The 20,261-nt window shown below is 39.7% G+C and overlaps 1 protein-coding gene across 2 annotated transcripts in view; it reads right to left on the bottom strand.

Annotated features, from left to right (window-relative positions):
- The window catches only part of PAPSS2 (3'-phosphoadenosine 5'-phosphosulfate synthase 2), a 78,746-nt gene that overhangs the window by 42,803 nt on the left and 15,682 nt on the right, over positions 1 to 20,261 (bottom strand). The window lies entirely within an intron of this gene.

Here is a 20,261-nt window from a genome sequence, read left to right on the forward strand (position 1 = left end):
TGTCGTGTCGTTTCCCGTTCACCAAGAGAAAAACGCCAGTGGAGGGGCATTCTTCAAGATACCTGATCAGTATTCTTCAAAAGCGTTAAGATCAACAAAAACAAGGACATCTGAGAAACTGTCATTGCCAAAGTCGGGACTTAAGGAGACATGACAACTAAATGTAACGTGGGATGGGATCCCAGAACAGAAAAATAATATTACGTAAAAATTAAGGAATTCGGAAAACAGTATGGACCTCAGTTAATGATACCTTATTTCTGGTTCGTTAATTGTAACAAATGTATCACACTGATGTCAAAGTTAATAATAGAGTAAACTAGGTGCAGGGTATATGGAATGCTGTACCATCTTCTCAATTTTTCTGTAAATCGAAAACTGTTCTACAAAATATCGTCTATTTTTTAAAGAGTGCTTTTTACTAAGACTTAGCAATAAACAAAATCATGAAAGCCTAAACATTTCATAATCACTTTAGCTTCTGCACTGATGGATTCTTTATCCTTCCTGATCATATTTCTTAAAATAGGTGACTCCGGGGCGGGCCCAGCGGCAGCAGTAAAGTTCAGATGTTCCACTTTGGTGGCCCCCGGTTCGCTGGTTTGGATCCCAGGTGCAGACATGGCACCGCTTGGCACGCCATGCTGTGGTAGGCGTCCCACATATAAAGTAGAGGAAGATGGGCATGGATGTTAGCTCAGGGCCAGTCTTCCTCAGCAAAAAGAGGAGGATTGGCAGCAGATGTTAGCTCAGGGCTAATCTTCCTCAAAAAAAAAAAAGACAAAGAAAGGAAAGCTGACTCCATTATTTTACTTCTATTTTAAGGATTAAAATTACTTGGAGTTATTTGAGAAATCCTTTTATAAGCACACCATGGGGTAAAGAAGGGACAGAAAAATGAATGGACAAGACATTGATAACAGTTAAGTACATAGATAACAAGTGTAGACATATCCACATTGTTTATGGACATTTAAAAATATTACGACTGAGATTTTCATTTGAGAGGAAACTGATGAGACCTGGCAGTGCCCTCTTCTGAGTCCCTTTCGTCCCTCCAAAATGGAGATTAATTCTCTTTCAGCCTTCTTTATGTCCCCAAACCTCCTCTTACGACATATGTAGCCCTTAATTTTCCATATAGAGGGATCTGAGTAAATAAAGAGAAAGGAGGAGAAAAAAGGAGATCTGAAACTCCCTTGGGGGGAAAAACTCAAAAGGGCTATGTTTTTTGCTTCAGAAACAGGAAAGTGGAAGAGAAGCTATTAGATGAAGTTTATCGAAGGGTGAGAGAGTACATATTTTTGGATCAAATAATCCTGAAATTGCATACTGCCCTAGAGTGGACCCAGGATGGAGAAGCACGGGGCCAGAAGTTGGCCAGAAGTTGTGAATAAATACCTCCCTTGGCCTGGCCTGGTGTTTTGGACCTTATTCCTGGGCACAGGCACCCAGGAACCATGCTCCTTCTGGGTTTCTTCAAAGCTGTAAAGCATCCATTATATGTCATCTTCCCCGTGGCTCAGAACCCCTTTAATGATCTCCAGTTCTATCACTTCCTCTTCCAATTGACAATCAGATTAATTTTCTAAAACACTCTTTAATCATGTTACTTTTATATTAAAAACTTTCAATGGCTTCCTATTAACCACAGAATAAAGTCTTAACTCTTAGCTTGGAATTTAAAGCCCTCCATTAGCCAGCTCTATCAACCTTTTCACCCACATTTTCTACTCTCATCTGCAGAACTTCTGTTCCAAGCAGGGTGTCTACTCAAGGTTTCCTGAACACAGCTTGCGCATTCTGGCTTTGTACCTTTTCTCATTCAGCTCATCGTACCCGGAAGAATCTCTCCACACCCTCCACCTATCCGCATATTGCCTGGTCTTCAAGCCACACATACCCCAAAGGCTCAAGTTGCCTTCCTTGATGCCTCTCCCCAAAACTCCTGCAGCCATTAGATCCTGTGGCACTTACCTCGATGTTTTCGATTTATGTCTAATGTTTTATAGTTATATTTTAGACTCCATTGTAAATCCTCCATGGTGGGGGCCATAGCTTATATAGCTTTGATTTCCTGGCAGAGACTGGCTAAGAAGAAATGATACAGATTTTAAGGTTGCACAGTTTACAGTCAGTTCAAATTTTGGCTCCACTAGAACCTTGAATGAGTTAAGCCTGATCTCTCTAAATCTTGCAAAATTGTGGGACTATAATTCCTTCTGTTGCAAGGATTAAAAAGAACTAGCAAATATAGAGTACTTGGATTTTATTAAGTGTTCAGTAAATACTTGATGAATAAATAATAAAAGTTTAATAAATATTCCATTGGCTGATTGACTGATTTGGATATTCTTAAACAACCTCTGGTCCTCATCAGCACATCTGCTTTAATATCAGTACTCAGTGAAATGGCATATTTCCAACTTTGGTTACAAGCACTTTTATGTTATGTGCTAACATCTTCTTAAAGAGAGATCTGCTTAAAGAGAGACCTCCTAAGTCTTCTCACAGATGTCACTACAGAACACAGCCGAAGCAGCCCAAACATGAAAATAACAGAGCTCCCATTCACAAATGCATTTGTAAAATGTTCTTTGAAATCTACATCAAGGAACCATATATAGCAATTTGTGATTATAGTTCTGGTGAGTTTCCCATATTCTTTGAGAATCAATTAAGCTGATGTGACCCGATGCATTTCAGTTGGTGCTGAAATCCAAGTCATCACCTAAATCCAATAAAATATTAAACTGGACACATTTCATGCAGTGCTTCAATAAGTTAAATGAGCCACATGCTCTCTGAACATATCCTCACATGGATTATTCCATTGTGTTCCCCCCCCCCCAAATATAACATAAACAATCCAAAGAGAGCCACGTAAAATGTATATTATTGTGAACTAAAAGAGTCCTTCAGCTTGACATGGCCTGAAATCACCATTCTGAAAAGTTTACATCAAAAAGCTGGCACATGCAAACATTGCTTGCTCTCTGCTCAAGCACAATTAAATTAAAAATTCATCTGCTACACTGCCTATACTGTGCACACAGGGCGGCGGATTCCCCAGGATAAGAAAGGTCGCTAAACCCATCATGCTCTGGGATAAACAGAATCACAGAAGTTTAGTGCTGTCATTCCTGCCCAGTTCAAAGACCTTTTGTGTGTAATACTTTGATGATTCAATTAAGAGAACTCAGGAAAAGGAAATGAGATCAGAAGGACAGTCTCCCACTCAATCATCAAGAGTGGACCCAGAAAGGCTTCTGCCTCTGTAAGGAAGAGCAAAGCAAAGGGCATTTGTGAAAGAGCCAGATTAATGCCTTTCTGGAGACTCATCGTCACTATTATTAGAAGCAGAGGAATCTAATTCACTGCAATATGACTTCTACGCCCACTGGTAGTTCAAACAGATTAAATGAATTACTGCATGTGAAGTGTTTAAAACAGTACCTTTAGATGTCAGGGTTCTTCTAGTTCTCTCTCTAGCACCCTCTGCTTTTCCCCTGCAGCCCCTTTAGTGACCCACATCTGTTCCCAAGGTTTTGTCTACCATTGATACGCTGTGGGCCGCCAAGTCTCTATCTTCAGATATCCAAATGCCTAGCACATCTGGTCCTCCAGAGCCACTGAAACTCAGCATAACAAGACAGACTTCATCTCCCTGTCATCACCCCTTGCTCCTCTTCCCATATTCCTCACCACTTGCAATGGCCCACACTTCTCTCTATTATCTAAGCTATGAGTCATCCTACTGCTCCTTCCCTCATTAAAAAAATAAATCACTCTATCTATCACCAAGTCCTGTCAATTTTAGCTAAGAAATACCTCTCAAACCATCCCACTGTTGATAGTCAGCTAATCGCTCATAAGCACCTTCCTGACAGCCTTTCATCTGGACTCCCTGTCTCTCCCATCAGGCCGTTCTCCTCTTTGCCACCAGAGTAAAATTCTCTTGCTTAAAATCCCTGTGACTTCTGTGAAGTCCACAGACCTCACATTGGGGCCATGACCTCCTTTTCAGCTTTATCAACTGCCCTCCTTGGCCTTTAACTCCATTGGTCAGTCGCAGAAACCCATGCATGAGTCCAGAACAAGCCATTCTTTTTCATGCTGCTAGGCTTTCACTCACATGCTGCTTGCTTGGAATGTCCCTCTCTCTACGTGACTGCTTACACTCACTCTTGGAGGTGTGGCTTATACATTCTGTGAGGCTTTGACTAATCTTTCTAGCCACAGACAGACTTAGCTTCTTCCTCTGCCCCCACAGTATCCTGTTCCTACTGATAGCTGGTTTCCCAAACATACTTAATAATAAGACTCTCAAGGGGTATTTGTTAAAAATACGATTCCCAGGACCCTCCCCAAGAGATTCTGATTCAGTTGGTCCAGGGGAGGGCCCAAGAAACTGTAGTTTGTTCGTTTTTAAAATGCCTCAGGTGATTTTAATGCTTAGGCAAATCTCGAGAACACTAACCCATACTAGAGAAGTTACGTCAATTATGATTATCTGCTTCGCCAGATCAGGAGCTCTGGAGAGGCTGCTCTACCCACATTTGTCTTGGAATCCATGTGCCTGGAATATTGTAGCGTTTAAAATTTTCTGAATGACCGTTAAATATTTTCACTAGAACTAATTTGTCATGATCATGATAGTTCATAAAATTTGATTAGTTATTCAAGTGTCTTTTATGGGCGAAGGTGGAGAGAGCCAGGTGCTGAAACAGTTTTGGAAGAACATAGCGGACAAGGTAGGAGGCTCAGGTGATAAGAATGGTAAAAGTTTTTTCCAAATCTTGGCTGAGTTACAGATTTTGGAGGCAGCCATATCTGTTTGTAGCCAGCCCTGGGGGTCTAGTGGTTAATATTTGGCCCTCTCACCACTGCGGCCCGGGTCCATTCAGCCAGGGACCCACACCACCCATCTGTTGGTTGTCATACTGTGGCAGCTGCATGTTGCTGTGATGCTGAAACTTATGCCACCGGTATTTCAAATACCAGCAGGGTCACCCACGGTGGACAGGTTTTAGCAGAGCTTCCAGACTAAGACAGAATAGGAAGCAGGACCCGGCCACCCACTTCTAAAAAATTGGCCACAAAACCCTTATTAAATGGCAGTGGAGTATTGTCTAATGTAGCACTGGAAGGTGAGAGGATGGCGCAAAAAGACCAGCAGGGTTCCTAGGAGTCAGAATTGACCCGATGGCACTAACAACAAAATATCTGTTAGTACTGTCAGATGAATTCAACGATATTAATTAAAAATCAGCCTGCATGGGGCCGGCCCTGTAATCAAGTGGTTAAGCTCTCGTGCTGCGCTGCGGCAGCCCAGGGTTTTGCCAGTTCGGATCCTGGGCACAGACATGGCACTGCTCATCAAGCCATGCTGAGGTGGCATCCCACATGCCACAACCAGAAGGACCCACAACTAAGAATATACAACTATGTACTGGGTGGCTTTGGGGAGAAAAAGGAAATAAATAAAATCTTAAAAAAAATCAGGCTTCGGAAAAACAGACGCTCTTGCCCCCTACCCTACCTCTCTTGATTAGCTGTATGTTCCCTTGAAGAAGCAGAATGGGATAATGGTTAAGAGCATGGCACCATAGTCAGAGCGGCTGGCTGTGCATCCGGGTTCTTCCAGCTGCTGGCTGCATGCCCTTGAGCGAATTACTTAACCTATCACTTCCTTCATTTGTAAAATGGTTTTCACAGCAGTCACTGCCTTACTGTACTCTTAGGAGGATTAAATGACAAAACATACATGAAACAGCACAGGGCCTAGCCAATAGTTAAGCCCTCACTAAATGTTAGCTAGAATAAGAACACTAGTTGTTATTAATAATTGAAATAGCTATTATTACTAATAAAATAATTACAACAATAATTAAGTGAACGATAATAGTTAAAATTATTGACAGCCCTAGGGCTTCCCGCTGCTCAGTCTTCTGCTGCCATGAAACATGTGGTGTAGAAAGAAATCTAATGATTTCTCTTAAAATTCAGAGGCATTCTCCTTTGTTTACCAGCTGTGAAAGCTCCTCATGGCCTGCTATTTCTAACTCAGCACAGAGCAATCAGCCAATGGCCCTCTCACTCACGTGCAGAATGCACGAGTGCGTCCATCTAACGAAGCATATGCAAAAATAGCGGCAGTGGTCAGTCCTTTACCTGCCACAGAAACTAAGTTTTTAAAGCTATGCCTGAGCCTCACAAAGCACAGAGGAGTAAGCACATCTCATCTCGTCCTTTTCACAGATGGCAAAACTGAGGTCAACGACGTTAAGTGTTTTGTGCAAGGTCACACAGCTGGTCACTCAGGGTCTCAAATCCAAGTCTTCTTATTCCAAATCAAGCAATCTTTAGGGATCTTAAAAGCTGAGTTTAGAAATAAGACCATAGAGAACAAAGAAGTTGGCAGAAGCTACTATGGCTTACTTATAAAGATGTGCTTGGGGCTGCCTGGCAAAGGATAAGATTGCATAAATGTTGCCTTAAGGAAGCTGGGGGTATTTTTTGTTTTCTTTCGGTTTTCAGAAGACACAGTCTAGACTCTAGAAAACTCGTGTCTTGTTTATCTGATGACATTTATTCCTGACCACTACTCCTGTCTACTTAGATCTGGCTTCTGGAAATCACCTGGGCATTTCCACCCTAGATCCACTCCTGGGCTGCATGTGGCCCAGTCTCCTCTCCCTCTGCAGGGAGTCTCTGGTACCAGCTGTTCATTTTATGACTTCCTAGAAAGCACCTTTGCTCACCTGGTTGGACTCTTTCTCAAGAACCAGCTCTGACACAATTCAGTGGTTGGCCCTCTGCCATGGTATCTCCTGCATCTTTTCATCTCATCTCTCACACTCTCTACCTTCATATTCTACATACTTGTCAGTCAGAACCCCTGAAGTTCCCCCAAAAGTCCAAGCTGTCTCTTGCTTCTGTGTCCACACACATGCCCTTCTTCTTTTTTATTATTTAATTGCTGAATGAGTAACATCCACATGATACAAACTTCATATACACAAAAAGGTACACAGAAGAGTCTTGCTTTCACCCCCATGCCCTAACTCTCCCATCTCCACCCTCCCCAGCTCTGAAAATAGGTAACCACTTCTATTAGTTTCTTGTATATCCTGTCAGTTTCTTTATGCAAGTAAAATTTAAAATATGTAGATATTAGTTTAATCCTCCTTTCCACACTGTTACACGCCTTGCTTTTTCAGATCTAGCTTGGTGAATCTTTCTACATCGATACTGAGTGTTTTCTTATTCATTATGATTATGCCCCAGCATAATCTTCCGTTGAATGGACATACCACGATATATTTAACTAGTTCCCTTTTGATAGACATTTGGATGGTTTCCAATTTTTTCCAGTTCAAACAATGCAGCAATGAATTACCTTATACTTGATTCTCACATGTGAAAATATGTCTGTGGAATGAATTCTTAGAAGCGGGAGTACCAGGTCAATCAGTGTGAGCATTTGTAATATTGATACATATAATCAAATTGCCCTCCACAGAAGATTTATGCTTCTGGAAAGTATACCAATCTATACTTTCACCAGGAATACATGGGAGCTCCAGGTTCCTGACAGCATTGCCACAGAGTGTTAGCAAGACTTCTGGATTTCTTTCAATCTGATGGATGAAAAATGGTATTTCAATATGATTTTAATTTGAATTTCTATTAAGCATGACATTGCATGTCTTTTATTATGTTTAGGATTGTTTGTATTTCCTTTATTTATTTATTATGAACTCTCATTCATAGTTTCTCCATTTTTTTATTGCATTTTTGGCCTTTTTAAAATTGATTTACAGGAGCTCTTTATACATTAGGTAATCTTCCCATTGGCTCTTGGTCCTTTGACTTTGTGAGTGGTGTTATCTATGACTTTGTTTATGGTGTTGCTTGATGTTTTTTAATGTGGTTAAACCTATCAATCTTTTCTTTCAACTGGGACTCCAATTTTTCTGGTTATACTACTGCTTGGACGCAGTATTGGGATTGAACGTGAGGACCACTTCAAGCAAGAAAAGGAAGCAAGAAAAGAAAGAAAAATAGAGGGCTGTTTTGATCAGTCTTACAAAGAAGTCTGAATAAAAAAGAGTGGGTTGGGGCCGGCCTGGTGGCATAGTGCTAAGTTTGCGTGTGCTGCTCTGGCAGCCCAGGGTTCATGAGTTCAAATCCTGGGTGTGGACATACACATTACTCATCAAGCCATGCTATGGTGGTGTCCCACAAATAAAATAGAAGAATATTGGCTCAGATGTCAGCTCACGGACAATCTTCCTCACCAAAAAAAAAAAAGAAGAAGAAGAAGAAGAAAGAAAGAAAAAGAGTGGTTGGCTTTTGTTCCTTAGAAATTTCTGGAATTCTTCAGGTTTTTCCTCTGAAGAAGAGAGAGATTGTAACTGTATTTACAAATATTATATTTAAGGTCTTTACAATCCTGAGATTAGATAAATTTATGCTTATATTAAATTTACAGGTATGTTTTATCATCATATTTTAAAAAATAATAAACTCTAACAAAGAACAATGAGAAGTTCCATATGCCTAATTTTTATGCTAGAAAAATACGTTAGTTTTTTATTTAGTGCTATTATAAATGAAAGCCTTATAATGTGTTATAAATTCCCTAGAACAATATAGATCAAACCTACAATGATTTTTACTTTAGAGTAAGGCTGTAGGTTGTACCTGGCTAGTTAACACACATCCGTTTTCCTCTTGACCAAATTCAACCCTGTCAGAAATAAGGGTATTAAAGATATACGGCTTATTTGATTAGAACATTAGGACAAAAGTGTATATGAAGGAAGGTGGAGATGTTATGTCCAGTAGGGCAATTTTAAATCAGATAATTTTAAAGATTGCATCAAATTCAGATACGACCATGCTCAATTTCCTGTTTAATCATCAGGTTTTTTCAAAGTGGGAGTAAACTTTCAAGTATTTCAAAATCTGCTTCCTTTTCCTAAGTGGGCTAGCCTAGTAAGTAAATTAACCAGTTAAAATCTAAAACAAAATCGTATTAGTCACATTATCTTTTTATATATGTGAGCTTGTTTTCCTACCTAGGTTATAAGCATCATAAATTCATCATATTCCATACTTCTTTTATTCCTTTGATTAATTTTTTCAAAAAATATTCATTAAGCACCAACTATCTGCCAAAGAGTGTGTTAGGAGCTGTGGGTACAATGGTGAAAGAGCCAGCTCCTATGGCTCCTGAGACCACCTCTGAGCCTAATCAGCATGCAGAAAGTACTCAGAAAATAGTCATTGATTAAAATTGTGCTGAAAATATATGAAAACCTTATTAGAGTTACCAGATTTAAAAAATGAAAATAGGGGCTGGCCCCGTGGCCGAGTGGTTAAGTTCGTGTGCTCTGCTGGAGGCGGCCCAGTGTTTCATTGGTTCGAATTCTGGGCGCGGACATGGCACTGCTCGTCAAACCACGCTGAGGCAGCGTCCCACATGCCACAACTAGAAGGACCCACAACGAAGAATATACAACTATGTACTGGGGCACTTTGGGGAGAAAAAGGAAAAAAAAAATAAAATCTTTAAAAAAATAAAAAATAAAAATATAGTTTGTCCCATGCAATATTTGGGACATGCTTGTACTAAAAAATTATTTATTTATCTGAAATTCAAATGTAACAGGACATGTCGTATTTTATCTGGCACCCTACAAGGGGTTGAAAACAAGGTCTAGCTTTGCATTTATTACATACATAAGCCATTTGAACACTGAAGATGTTTACTTCTGCACCTCACTCCTTTTTATACTCCATTTATAGAATTCTCTTTTTAGAAATTCTTTTTGAAGGAATGCCCTGCTTCTCTGGTGTCAATCAGTGGGAAAGGAGGGTTCACAGGTCTTGGTTCCAAACTGTTAGTTGCTGAAAACAACTACATTATAGGAGAATAGAATGTGTCGTCGGCAGTTTTACAACAAGTACTGAAGTTTCAGACATAATAAGTTTTCAAAGTTGAGATAGTTTTTCCAGCAAGACCTAATGCCCTATATTAAGAACTTAACAGCATTCACACATTACCTTGAAATCAGTGGTGAGCAGGGTCATTGGCCAGGGGCTGACTGAGATGGATTACAGAATTGGGGGGAAGGGCAGGGGGTGTGCAGTGGGCCACAAGGAGGACTGCATGAAGACACTGGGAGGAACAGAAGGCAATTTCAGAATCAAGAAAGACTGAACTCAGACATTCCTAAATTGCTGCATCCTCCTCCTCTATCAACCAAGGAGTAAAATGGGCTTTTTTGGGAAAACTGCCAATCTCCTTGACTGGCAAGGCTCACAAATTCCACAGTGGAAAGGAGAGCCTGGAAAAAAAGGATGAAGTTCTACAGAGAGCAGCCTGTACATTTAACTTTTATAAAATGCCTTTTGAAAAAAAATTTTTTAACCTATTTGTACATACATACACAACCAACTTTGTCATTAAAGAAGAAAATCTTCCATCCAGATTTGTAGGTAGTCAAAATCTCTTCTTATTTTCCAAGGAAGGAAACAAAGTGCAGGATCTGCCTTCCTGGGCTGGGAATATCTGGGCTCTGAGAGAAGGAGGGGTGGGCTTCCCCAGTACTCTCTCTCATGATCACACCAAAGATTCCACAAACTTTTGCACTTAAGATCGTCAGGGAAACATGCAGGAGCAGAACCTCTCATTTTCTACTGACAATGGAATTTGGAAGTGGGTGGCCCTATTTATGTCCTTCCATTTCCATCCAGAGAGAGGACAAGAACTGACCTCCCATCAACTTCCTGGCACAGAGGTCCAGACACAAGGCTACGAAACTGATCTTTCTTGTCAATGTTAGTCTGCATTCATGAAAATTCCCTAAAAAACATAAAATGTGAATTGACATTTCTTTTCCAACAAATAGCTAGAGAAGGCTCAGTACAGGAAAAAGAATTGCTCAATACAGGGGGAAAAAAAAAAAGCCCCACCAAACAGTTCTCAGGTTTCTTCATATTCCATGTGACAAAAGCGGAGCCTAAACAGTAAAAGCCAAAGATACACTAACCAAATAGCCATGCTAAATTCTCCTCTCAAGAGTCAATTCAGCTTTTAAATAGACTTTTGAAGTCGGGGGCCCAGCTTGAGCATACACAGAATTTACCAGGTATTCAGACATGTCAGATGAACTAACAGGACCACCTGGGAAAGCCCGTCCTCCGAGCACAGTAAACTTGACCTAGGAGCAAAGCTTTAATCTCAGGGGAAGGGATGAGTCTGTGTGTAGCCTAGTGACAGAGATTTGTCTCCTGGTCCAGCTTGCATGGCCTCATAATTGAATCCTTTATAAGGACAGAAGACAGACAGAAACAGATCAAGGAACTGCTTCACTGAAGAGCTCGTCAGGCATGGTGACATAGTAGCGTGAGGGTGGACAGCATGGGCTCTCAAGTCAGGCTGCCTGGGCTCAAGGCCTGGCTAGATCCCAAAGACCTGTGTGACTTGAGCTAAATGAATACTGAGCTTGCTCAAAGGCTTTGTTTCTCCATCTGTGGACTGGATGAAATAACAGCACCTACCTCACAGGGTTGTTATAAATATTGAAAGACACCCAACTGCCATTCAACGATAGTCTGGTAAATAAATCATGGCGTCTTTACACAATGGAACACTACACAGGAATGAGAACAAATGACGACAACACACAATCAGAAGAATGGGTCTTACAAATACAATGTTGAAAGAAGTCAGACATGAAAGGAGCACACCCCCTATGATCCCATTTATCTAAAGTTCAAAAAGAGACAAAGCAAATAATCCATAGTGTTCAAAGCCAGGGCGGACATCCTGAGAGAGTGACTGTGCATTTGACACGTTACACGGTGAACTGGACCTGTCACGAGCACAGTGAGCTGCTCCCTGAGGACTTACACAAAGCATTAGTAAGCTGGGAGGAGAGCCTGAGAAACGCGGTGTACCTTTGCCACTACAACTGGAATGACAAAACGGTCTACATTTAATCAGCTACCCCATGGCTGCTTTCACACAGGCAGATGCAAAGAGACTCCCACAACCATTATCCAACTAGTCAAGTCAAAAACTGAGATCCTGAGGGGAAAGAGTAGGATTTTTTTAGTTTTTTTTTAAACAAGATTAACTTGATGGGCTAGCTTCAAAGCTGGCTTCACTCTTCATCGATCATGTACTAAAATTATTATGTAACTCTTTATTTTGCAGACATGTATTGATACAATGTAACTGTAAATGGATTCAAAATGGCTGTGCAGGCTGCATATCAACTCTAATTTTTTGCTATGTAGTATATGCAAGATATTTCATCTGAATAAGCAGAAGCAGCTTAAAATAGGTAATCGTGAGCCTGATTCTCTGACCATGTGTTTAAATCTTCAGGAATCCACATGAAGACAAAGGTTTCTGACCACAGTTATGCAGGATCATCATGCACATCCTTACACACTGATGCAAATTTACACCATAGAGCTCTGTTTGGTTCCTGTCACTTGGTGGAAACAGGGTGAATTTTAAGGCATATTCCCTCCTATGTACACAAGGCGTACTTTATTCAACTAACGTGGTTCTGGGCCTGCTTTGCATATGCAAGGCTACCCAGTTTGGAATACTCTGCACTGCCCTCTGAATCTGTGGGGAAAGCACAAGCTGCATCTCAGGACTTAAAACCAGAGGCTTCCAGATGCTTCACCTTTACTCTCAGCAGTCAGCTGGCTCAGCTCTACCTCTGAACCTCTCAATCTGACATGTTTTCCTCAGGTCTCTTCCTTCTGACTACACCCAGTCACCTCCACTTATCTGTGTAGAGGAAGCCAAAGGGGAGCATTGCAGCCACCCCTCTTTAGTGTTCTGCATATCCTCTAACATCTGCACTGTCAGCCATAGTTTCCTTTGATGCAGATGGCTTGACACTGATGGTGGGACTATTCTTTATCATTTCATGCTTGTTTTTAGTGAATATTTTCATTCTTTTTTGAATATCTTTTTAGATGCCATGCTTCTTGAACATGCTTTCTTGCCACGCTTCTTCCCATGTTTTCTTGAACACAAATATTCTGTGTGACTGTCAAACATGCACTTCCTTAAGGACTTCATCTTAGAGCTCCAACTCTAGCATGGAGAGCAAGCCCCAGGGAATTAAGGTAGTTTTACAGCCCTAGGAAATCCTCTTGGAGTGTACATTATAAAGATGTCTTGTTTGAATGTTAGCTATTACAGCTACCAAAAAAACAGGGGTCTTCTTGGTTTAACTGGAAAAATTAGCCTCAAGGCTGTGCTGACTGGATTCTGTGGACCTGCCTCACAAGATGTCCCTTTGTGCAAGCAAGACCAGGGGAGGCGGGGTGTTATGCCTTGCAGACCCACAAGAACGCGCTGATCGAGCCAACCTTGAGCAAACAGAGATCTTTTATGGACATAACCATCATAATGGAAACCTGGTGATGTGAGCAAAAGCTTTCATTTCTTGTGTTTCCTTTTCTCTCGCTTTCCCTCCCCTCCCCTCCCTCCCTCCCTTCCTTCCTTTCTTTTTTTCATGTATAGGGCATTTGGCAAACTTGGATAGAAATGTAAATTTGAATTTCTTTGAATTGACATGATAAAAACATGATTTGAAAAGCATGGATATTGTTAATTTCCCAATACAGGTCCCCTCGCTATCCGAAAGTTCACTTTTAGGAAAGACCTAGCTTAGTAGCTGTTTGCACTGAAAGAAAGAAATCTCAAGAGGACTTTTGCTTTTACGAAAAAAGGTAAAAAATGAAAATAGTGTTCAGTGTTCATGTTGCAGTGAGCCATTATAGAGGCCAGGCAGTCGAGCACACTGCTGTATTTCAAGCCTTCCACATCGGCACAGCAGACGACGAACCTTGACCTTGGACACAGAGGCAGGCAGACACAGAAGATGTAGATGGTAGCGACCTGCTGCCCCGATGGATTCAGACAACGATGAGATGTTAATAGAGGCCCCTCTTCCTCTCTCTCCTCCACCCCAGTCTCCTGTACGTCCTACCCCAGCCTCCAGCGACTCAGCCTCACACCCCACCATCACCATCACCACTTCTCAGCCCTCCAGGGTGTTTGCTGTCTTCTTGATTCTGGTAAGTGAACCCACATGGTACAGACATTACTCCTACTTTACATAGGCTGTGTATTTATCGTATCATTCCTGCTTTTACTATATGTTAGTGTTATTTTAGGTTTTATGTGTTATTTGGTATGATTTTTTAGGTTATATTTTGGGTCTGAGAATGCTCAAAAATTTTTCCCATATAAATTAATGGTAACTGCTTCTTTTCTTTAGGCCATTTCAGCTTATGAAAGGTTATACAGGAACGCTCTACTTTTGGATGGTGGGGGGGGGGGGGGGGGGACATGTATTACACTTTAATTTTGTTTTCTCTGTTACTTAAAGATTTCACATTTTCCAGCAGCCAGAGTGACAGATTAAGCCTGAATATATATACACTAAAGACGACAAATATTTATTCAACTAAGATTGCGGAATTAAAATTTGAGAATAAGATTTCAAGACAAATAATTCATTTGGGTGTAGCAATGCAGTTGGCTAATGAGTTGTACCAGATGTCCTATTATTACGATCAGTAATTGTACAGCCAACCCACCTCATCGGAGGCACTGTAAAAACCTGACAGTTTATTGAATGAGAATGAAGTGCCACTCAATTTCTCATCTAAAATAAACAATTTGATTCATATGAGAGTTCAATCTATAATGTGAATAAAAAGCCAACCACAAATGAGGAGGTTTGGCCATACCCACATTTTGTAAACCATGTTCTTCAGATTGTCTCTTGAGATATTATGGTTTTCTGTGAAAAAAATTAAAAAGCGGTCATAGGCCACATCAGCTTGGGAAACACTAATAGCATTGCCAACAACATGGGTTTGACCTTCTGGTATACCAGTTTAACTTCCTTTCTAGTAAAATGAGAAAAAAAAACTTAGGATGGAAAAATTTATTATGACTTACTTTATCTTAACTTTTTTCAATAGTTCAGTTTCATTTTGCCCTATTGAGTATATAATGTTGTATATGTAATGCTGTATAAACAAATCCTTGAGAAGGAACTACTAAAAGGCATTGACATCTTTTCGTAATGTGAAAAGTCCCTTATCTTGTTTATTTTATTGCAAAGGAGAGGTTTAGTTGCTATGTTAAGAATTTTTGTTTAGTTATATAAAGTGTTCTCCCTTGGAGGAGGGAGCGAGCAGACGGGGAGGAAAGAGAAAGCAGTAGTCAGGATGAAGTGTTCTGACCCTCTCCATTCTCCCCAACCTCTCCCACTCACAGCTACAGAATCATTACTGTGGTCTAATAAAATGAACAGCTTTCATTCCATGAAGCCACGTGATCCCACACAGTTAAATAGATTCCCATTGTTTGAACATCTTCAGTGAAAGGTGAAGGGGCTTGGGTCAGGGGTTCACTACTTTGGAGGCATCCCATTCTACTGGTATTTGGCACAAATTCACCTCCTATGGATGCAATCCTGCCTCTAGGTAACTCCTTTGGCTCCCAACATCCAATTTCCATATGAGTGGCTTCAGGACCTTACTTTGTTTAGTTACAGTAAATCCTCACACCTGTATAGAATGCCTTATGATTTAAAAAGAACTTTCAGGCAACTCCTATATGTCATCTTCACAATCCTATGAGGTACAAGCCCTGACTTCAACCTGAGTTCTCCTTTCTCTACAGCATCTTTTAATAATGAATACTCTGGCCCCATAGGTATCTGTCCTTGCAACGATCTGTCCTTTTGAATTATGACTTATTTTACCATGAGATTACTAAAATGAGTCATCTTTATGACTTCTTTTATTGCAACCAAACAATTATGTATTATCCTTCCCTTTAAGGCAGAGCTTTGCTGAGCCTACTTGTTTATAAAATGTCTTCAAAAGTGCTATAGTCTGTATGGGTAAAAATCAGAGGTCTCTTTTCCCTGTAAAGTCTTAATACTCCTTGTGTCATTCTCTAGTCTTTTCTCCTTCTTATTCTATTTTTTTAAGTGCTCAAAAAATTATCCTTGAAAACGATATAGATCATCTCCTGCAGAATCATGTCCCTTTTTCAAAAGCCTATTTGTATTAGCCATTTACCTAGCTGTGCTTCAGAATCCTCCATGTCCATTTTTCATAACAGCCCCAAACTAGAAACAACCCAATGTCCATCAACTTGTGAATGGATAAACAAACTGTCATATATTCATACAATGGAATACTATTCTACCATAAAAAAGAATGAAGTAATAATACTTGCTACAACATGGATGAACCTTGAACACATTATGCTAAGTGAAAGAAGCCAGACACAAAAGACCACATATTTTGTGATTCCATTTGTGGGAAACATTCAGAAAAGCAAAATATTGGGAGACAGAAAGTAAACTGCTGGTTTCTTAGGACTCAGGATAGGAACAGGAGTGACTGCAAATGGGCACAAAGAATCTTTTTGGTGTGATGAATGTTCTAAAATTAGATTGTGGTGATGGTTGCACAACTCTGTAATTTACTAGGAGTCTTTGAATAGTACACTTAAATTGGGTGAATTTTATGATATGCAAATTATACTTCAATAAAGCTGTTTTTAAGAACCATCCCTCATGTCTTCGTTCTTTGATGAAAACCTTGAGTTAGCCCAATTCATGCTCTTACTCTGGGAATCTCTTTAAATTCTTGGAGTAGTTCCAAAATATACAATTTTTTTCTATGACCAAGACTATACATAATTCATTTTGACTGTAATACTTATCTTAAATGTAAAAACATCTCCTGTTTGGTATTTCTTTATTTTGAGGAGACTGTGGTAGGGCATGGTTTCAAGAATTTCAAAGCCAGGGCTGAGCTGTGTAATGCTCGTGAATGCTAAAGTTGAGGCTCTAAATACTACGTATTTCTTAAATTGTGGTATAGTCACATGATGGAATACTATATAGCAGGGTTTCTCAACCTCAGCACTATTGATATTTTGGGCCTTGTCGTAGGGGGCTGTCCGGTGCATTGTAGGATGGTTAGCAGCAGCCTTCCCCCCGCCCCAAGTTGTGACAACCAGAAAATATCTGCAGACATTGTCAAATGTCCCCTGAGGGGCAGAATCACCCCTGGTTGAGAATCACTGCTACGCAGAAATGAGAATGAACAAATTCCAACCACACACGAACAATATGGACAATATGCCTGACTCTCACAAATATAACTTGGATGCAAAAGAAGCCATACACACGAGAGTATATGATGCACAATTCCGCTTAAATAAAGTTCAAAACTAGGCAAGACTAATTGGATGGTTACCTTGGGAGAGAGACTTAGTGATTGGAAACAGCTCCTGGGATTCAGATAGTATTCTGTTTCTTAATCTGGATGCTGGTTACACAGTGTGTCCACTTTATGAAAATTCACTGGGCAGTACACTTAAGATTTATATCTTTTTCTATATGTATATTACATCTTATACTTAAAGTTTAAAAATATGGATCATTGCCCCTGCAAAAAAAGGGAGCATTCAAGGTGACTCAGGAGGGACTCAACACCTTGTTTACAGGATGCTAATTCATCCCTCCAAAGATCCACAGTGACTCCTTCTGGCCCACTCAGAACTGTAAGACAGAAATCCAGTGTGTCCCGTGGATGAATGAAAGCTTGTTTCTGGAGTACTTTGTCATCCAGGTGCCAAAGCCAAGAAAGCCACCCCCACCCCCTGCCCGTTTTCAATTCATACTTGCACAGCACAGGCCTAAAATTGATTTCAGTGTGAAACCAAGCTAAATGAAGCCAAACAAAGGAAGGTTCACTCCAGTGAAAAGAAAATAATGGGTCTAGTTCTCAAATCTGAGAGTACCACGAGTGCCCAAAGTAGCAACTACTGTTGTTTGTTACAGTAGCAGAGAATGAGTTGTGCTAATTAATTCATGTTCTCATTCTCAGCTGGGGCCCCTCTTGACCAATAACTTGTCCTTGCAGATAGTGGATCAGGTGCAAGAGTGGAGTTTGTGACCACAGCGTCCCTTGATCTAGGCAGAGTTAGGTGACACCAGACCCAGGCCTAATAATCTGACCAATGACCAACAAGTTCACACTCCACACAAATTATCTGAAAGTCTCAAAGTATCAGGAGTTACAATCAGCCTTCAAACCTCGTCTATGTATATGCATGCACACATTTACAAGTAAATAAATAAGAGACAGACGATTCTCCATGGGTCTCTTGTGTCTCCATATCTTTTGAGTGGGGTGCTAACTCCATTTATGCTAGACTATCTTTTCAAGGATGTCTGTATAGTGAACAGCTTTGTACAACAGAGATAATATCTCCCTCCAGAGCAAAGGGCCAGGCTGCCTATTGTTCATTGTAAAAGAGTCAGGTTCCCTGCACTTACAGTTCCTCTCTTGTAATGCAACTCACTGCCTGTGTGGATATCCATCTAGAAGCATTCATGCCACCTCCATGGGAGATGGGGGAAGAGAAACCAACACACACGCTGATGTTCATACTGCTCGCTGTGCCATAAATAATAAAGTGTTTTGTCTCTGACCCAGGAGTCTCATGTTTTCTGCCAGCATGCATAAAACTATGGCAAGCTAACTATTAGATTGCAAGTGGGATAAAATCGCAGACCCTTCATAGTTCTTGACTATACCTATACATTAGATAAATAGATATAGTTTTCTGTTTTTGAAAAGTAAATCTCCTAACTAGCCACTCAGTTCTCTTTGCTGGAGGCAACAATACTATTAGCTTACTATGCGTCTTTCCAGAAATATTCTACGCATTTTTATATATATGTATCCTTTTTTCTTTTTTCTCCTAAATGGTCCCAGACTATAGACACTGTTTTGTACTATGCCATTTTTTACTTAACAAAATGCTTGGAGATCCTTTCATACTGGTGCATTTAGGGGGTCCTTCATTCTTTTTTAACTGTTGCAAATTAGTCTCTACTATGGATATTATAATAACAAAATAGTACAGACAATATACTTTAACAAGCCTATTGATTGATACTTAGTTTGCAACCCTTTGTTACAAAATGCTGCCAAGAATATCCATTTGCAAGATCTCTATAGAAAAAAGTTCTAGAATTTAAATTGCTAACTCAAAGAACATGCTCATTTTAATTTTTAATTTTGATAGATATTTCCAAACATCTCTCTGAAGATCGTACTGTCGCACAGCTCCACAAGCAACATATGTGATGCTTGTTCCTTCACACCCTTACCAATATAACATGTTGGCTTAAGTTTTTACCTATGTCAATCTGACCAGCAAAAAAATTAAATCTCATACTTTTAATTTGCATTTCTTATAAAGAATGAGATTGAGCATCTTTTCATATGTGTAAGAGCCATTTATATATTTTTTGTGAACTTCCATATTCTTTCCTCACATTTTTTCTACTGGATGGCTGACTTTTTAAATATTGATTTGTAAGAGTTTTATATATTTTGGAAAGCAGCCTTCTGTCTTCTATGAGTCACAAACTTTCCCCCAGTTTACTGTTGGTCTTTTGACTTAGTTTTAATTTTAAAAAATTGGGGGCATGTAATTTTTAAAATGTTTTTATATTCACCTATTTTTTGTGTGTATATGTGTGTGGTATCTGAGTTTGTGTGTCACACTTAGGTCTTCCTGCTTCTGAAATAGTAAAAGATTCTTATTTTTTCTTGCCATTTTACGGGGTTTTTTTAATGCTTAAATCTTTGCTCCATGAAATCTTTTATTTTCAAAATCAATTCTTAAAATATACATTTAAATGCTTATCTCTATTCATAAGGCTAAATATAGCTTTAAAAAAAAGTTTGTTTTCTCGACTCTGTGATCACATTTTTTTAACCTCCATACTTTGGCAGGTGCACGCCTATATGGCCTTGGATATAGAATGGTTTAAAGTACAATCCACATGCATGCATGTGACATAAATTTTATATAGTTAATGTGTTATCCTATAAAGACATAGTGGATGGCTCTCCAGTAGTAACTTGAGAAAGGGATTCTACTCTACAAAATTTCAAAATTATATTGCCTAGGAAAATGAAGACAGTCCAGAAGAGGTACACAACAAGGTAAAATGTTAATTTCTTTTAGATTTAACATATATGGACACATAGTTTTCAAAATAATTATAACCAAATTCACTTCAAAATAACAAAGAAGGAAAAAGAAAGTAAAAGAAAGCTTCTGTCCTAAAGAAACTAACTGTAAATCAGAAAACCTG

The sequence above is a fragment of the Equus caballus genome, chromosome 1 (genome assembly GCF_041296265.1).
Source record: "Equus caballus isolate H_3958 breed thoroughbred chromosome 1, TB-T2T, whole genome shotgun sequence".
NCBI classification, from domain to species: Eukaryota; Metazoa; Chordata; class Mammalia; order Perissodactyla; family Equidae; genus Equus; species Equus caballus.